This window comes from Oncorhynchus mykiss, chromosome 12 (genome assembly GCF_013265735.2).
Source record: "Oncorhynchus mykiss isolate Arlee chromosome 12, USDA_OmykA_1.1, whole genome shotgun sequence".
In the NCBI taxonomy this organism is placed as follows: Eukaryota; Metazoa; Chordata; class Actinopteri; order Salmoniformes; family Salmonidae; genus Oncorhynchus; species Oncorhynchus mykiss.
In genome coordinates, this window is record NC_048576.1 from 89,050,751 (window position 1) to 89,055,750 (window position 5,000).

Below are 5,000 nucleotides of genomic sequence, written 5' to 3' on the forward strand. Positions count from 1 at the left end.
GGGGGGGGGGGGGGGGTCATGCAGTGGGGCTGCAAGGTCCATAGCGATTGGGAGGTGCTGGCCAGGGGGGGCTAGAGGGCAGTGGCCGGAGGGAGGTAGTGGGGTGGAGGGGTCAGGGTGAGCATCTGGATTGGGTTGTAGACATTCCTGTGGAAGAGTGTGTGAGCAAAGGTCACAGGAGGGAGGGGACACTGGGAGAGTGTGTATGTGTGGGGGGGAGGACAGTGTGTGTGGGGGGGGGGGGGGGGGGGGGGCGTGTGGGGGGAGGGGGAGGGAGGACAGTGTGGTGGGGAGGGGGAGGACAGTGTAGGGAAGGGGGAGGACAGTGTAGGGAAGGGGGAGGACAGTGTGTGTGGGGGGGAGGGGGGGGGGGGGGGCTGTATTAAACAGAGGTCATCCTCTAACCTGTCCCTGTATTAAACAGAGGTCATCCTCTAACCTGTCCCTGTATTAAACAGAGGTCATCCTCTAACCTGTCCCTGTATTAAACAGTCATCCTCTAACCTGTCCCTGTATTAAACAGAGGTCATCCTCTAACCTGTCCCTGTATTAAACAGTCATCCTCTAACCTGTCCCTGTATTAAACAGAGGTCATCCTCTAACCTGTCCCTGTATTAAACAGAGGTCATCCTCTAACCTGTCCCTGTATTAAACAGTCATCCTCTAACCTGTCCCTGTATTAAACAGAGGTCATCCTCTAACCTGTCCCTGTATTAAACAGAGGTCATCCTCTAACCTGTCCCTGTATTAAACAGAGGTCATCCTCTAACCTGTCCCTGTATTAAACAGAGGTCATCCTCTAACCTGTCCCTGTATTAAACAGTCATCCTCTAACCTGTCCCTGTATTAAACAGAGGTCATCATCTAACCTGTCCCTGTATTAAACAGAGGTCATCCTCTAACCTGTCCCTGTATTAAACAGTCATCCTCTAACCTGTCCCTGTATTAAACAGAGGTCATCCTCTAACCTGTCCCTGTATTAAACAGAGGTCATCCTCTAACCTGTCCCTGTATTAAACAGAGGTCATCCTCTAACCTGTCCCTGTATTAAACAGAGGTCATCCTCTAACCTGTCCCTGTATTAAACAGAGGTCATCCTCTAACCTGTCCCCGTATTAAACAGAGGTCAGTCATCCTCTAACCTGTCCCTGTATTAAACAGAGGTCATCCTCTAACCTGTCCCTGTATTAAACAGAGGTCATCCTCTAACCTGTCCCTGTATTAAACAGAGGTCATCCTCTAACCTGTCCCTGTATTAAACAGTCATCCTCTAACCTGTCCCTGTATTAAACAGTCATCCTCTAACCTGTCCCTGTATTAAACAGAGGTCATCCTCTAACCTGTCCCTCTATTAAACAGAGGTCATCCTCTAACCTGTCCCTGTATTAAACAGAAGTCATCCTCTAACCTGTCCCTGTATTAAACAGAGGTCATCCTCTAACCTGTCCCTGTATTAAACAGAGGTCATCCTCTAACCTGTCCCTGTATTAAACAGAGGTCATCCTCTAACCTGTCCCTGTATTAAACAGTCATCCTCTAACCTGTCCCTGTATTAAACAGAGGTCATCCTCTAACCTGTCCCTGTATTAAACAGAGGTCAGTCATCCTCTAACCTGTCCCTGTATTAAACAGAGGTCATCCTCTAACCTGTCCCTGTATTAAACAGAGGTCATCCTCTAACCTGTCCCTGTATTAAACAGAGGTCATCCTCTAACCTGTCCCCGTATTAAACAGAGGTCAGTCATCCTCCAACCTGTCCCTGTATTAAACAGAGGTCATCCTCTAACCTGTCCCTGTATTAAACAGTCATCCTCTAACCTGTCCCTGTATTAAACAGTCATCCTCTAACCTGTCCCCGTATTAAACAGTCATCCTCTAACCTGTCCCTGTATTAAACAGAGGTCATCCTCTAACCTGTCCCTGTATTAAACAGAGGTCATCCTCTAACCTGTCCCTGTATTAAACAGTCATCCTCTAACCTGTCCCCGTATTAAACAGAGGTCAGTCATCCTCTAACCTGTCCCTGTATTAAACAGAGGTCATCCTCTAACCTGTCCCTGTATTAAACAGATGTCATCCTCTAACCTGTCCCTGTATTAAACAGAGGTCAGTCATCCTCTAACCTGTCCCTGTATTAAACAGAGGTCATCCTCTAACCTGTCCCTGTATTAAACAGAGGTCATCCTCTAACCTGTCCCTGTATTAAACAGAGGTCATCCTCTAACCTGTCCCTGTATTAAACAGTCATCCTCTAACCTGTCCCTGTATTAAACAGTCATCCTCTAACCTGTCCCTGTATTAAACAGAGGTCATCCTCTAACCTGTCCCTGTATTAAACAGAGGTCATCCTCTAACCTGTCCCTGTATTAAACAGAGGTCATCCTCTAACCTGTCCCTGTATTAAACAGAGGTCATCCTCTAACCTGTCCCTGTATTAAACAGTCATCCTCTAACCTGTCCCTGTATTAAACAGTCATCCTCTAACCTGTCCCTGTATTAAACAGTCATCCTCTAACCTGTCCCTGTATTAAACAGAGGTCATCCTCTAACCTGTCCCTGTATTAAACAGAGGTCATCCTCTAACCTGTCCCTGTATTAAACAGTCATCCTCTAACCTGTCCCTGTATTAAACAGAGGTCATCCTCTAACCTGTCCCTGTATTAAACAGAGCCATTACTTAACCACACCTTTACTGACTCGCTCTGTTCATTGGTCATCACATTATTACAAGTTGTTAAAAACACTGAATTACTTTGCTGTTACAGTATAAATCATTGGCATCGACCATACCAGTCATTTACCGGTAATATTATATGAAATAAGTGTATTTGATATTAAAACCCACATTCAATATTTATTTTATTTAACCTTTATTTAACTAGGCAAGTCAGTTAAGAACAAATTCTTATTTTCAATGACAGCCTAGGAACAGTGGGTTAACTGCCTTGTTCAGGGGCAGAATGACAGATTTTTACCTTGTCAGCTCGGGGGTTCAATCTTGCAACCTTCTGGTTACTGACCCATCGCTCTAACCACTATCTCTGTGCAGGTCGGAAGTCTGTGGGAATAGAGCCATTGCACTCTCTCCAAGTATGATTGGCTGAATACTAGGGCTGGCCACTCTCTCCAAGTATGATTGGCTGAATACTAGGGCTGGCCACTCTCTCCAAGTATGATTGGCTGAATACTAGGGCTGGCCACTCTCTCCAAGTAAGATTGGCTGAATACTAGGGCTGGCCACTCTCTCCAAGTATGATTGGCTGAATACTAGGGTTGGCCACTCTCTCCAAGTATGATTGGCTGAATACTAGGGCTGGCCACTCTCTCCAAGTATGATTGGCTGAATACTAGGGCTGGCCACTCTCTCCAAGTATGATTGGCTGAATACTAGGGCTGGCCACTCTCTCCAAGTATGATTGGCTGAATACTAGGGCTGGCCACTCTCTCCAAGTATGATTGGCTGAAAACTAGGGCTGTCCACTCTCTCCAAGTATGATTGGCTGAATACTAGGGCTGGCCACTCTCTCCAAGTATGATTGCCTGAATACTAGGGCTGGCCACTCTCTCCAAGTATGATTGGCTGAATACTAGGGCTGTCCACTCTCTCCAAGTATGATTGCCTGAATACTAGGGCTGGCCACTCTCTCCAAGTAAGATTGGCTGAATACTAGGGCTGTCCACTCTCTCCAAGTATGATTGCCTGAATACTAGGGCTGGCCACTCTCTCCAAGTATGATTGCCTGAATAATAGGGCTGGCCACTCTCTCCAAGTATGATTGGCTGAATACTAGGGCTGTCCACTCTCTCCAAGTATGATTGGCTGAATACTAGGGCTGGCCACTCTCTCCAAGTATGATTGGCTGAATACTAGGGTTGGCCACTCTCTCCAAGTATGATTGGCTGAATACTAGGGCTGGCCACTCTCTCCAAGTATGATTGGCTGAATACTAGGGCTGGCCACTCTCTCCAAGTAAGATTGGCTGAATACTAGGGCTGGCCACTCTCTCCAAGTATGATTGGCTGAATACTAGGGCTGGCCACTCTCTCCAAGTATGATTGGCTGAATACTAGGGCTGGCCACTCTCTCCAAGTATGATTGGCTGAATACTAGGGCTGGCCACTCTCTCCAAGTATGATTGGCTGAATACTAGGGCTGGCCACTCTCTCCAAGTATGATTGGCTGAATACTAGGGCTGGCCACTCTCTCCAAGTATGATTGGCTGAATACTAGGGCTGGCCACTCTCTCCAAGTATGATTGGCTGAATACTAGGGCTGGCCACTCTCTCCAAGTATGATTGGCTGAATACTAGGGCTGTCCACTCTCTCCAAGTATGATTGGCTGAATACTAGGGCTGGCCACTCTCTCCAAGTATGATTGGCTGAATACTAGGGCTGTCCACTCTCTCCAAGTATGATTGGCTGAATACTAGGGCTGGCCACTCTCTCCAAGTAAGATTGGCTGAATACTAGGGCTGGCCACTCTCTCCAAGTATGATTGGCTGAATACTAGGGCTGGCCACTCTCTCCAAGTATGATTGGCTGAATACTAGGGCTGGCCACTCTCTCCAAGTATGATTGGCTGAATACTAGGGCTGGCCACTCTCTCCAAGTATGATTGGCTGAATACTAGGGCTGGCCACTCTCTCCAAGTATGATTGGCTGAATACTAGGGCTGTCCACTCTCTCCAAGTATGATTGGCTGAATACTAGGGCTGTCCACTCTCTCCAAGTATGATTGGCTGAATACTAGGGCTGTCCACTCTCTCCAAGTATGATTGGCTGAATACTAGGGCTGGCCACTCTCTCCAAGTATGATTGGCTGAATACTAGGGCTGTCCACTCTCTCCAAGTATGATTGGCTGAATACTAGGGCTGTCCACTCTCTCCAAGTATGATTGGCTGAATACTAGGGCTGGCCACTCTCTCCAAGTATGATTGGCTGAATACTAGGGCTGTCCACTCTCTCCAAGTATGATTGGCTGAATACTAGGGCTGGCCA

The 5,000-nt window shown here is 47.1% G+C and overlaps 1 protein-coding gene across 1 annotated transcript in view; it reads left to right on the forward strand.

Annotated features, from left to right (window-relative positions):
• The window catches only part of LOC110512269 (zinc finger protein GLIS2-like), a 74,651-nt gene that overhangs the window by 54,738 nt on the left and 14,913 nt on the right, over positions 1 to 5,000 (forward strand). The window lies entirely within an intron of this gene.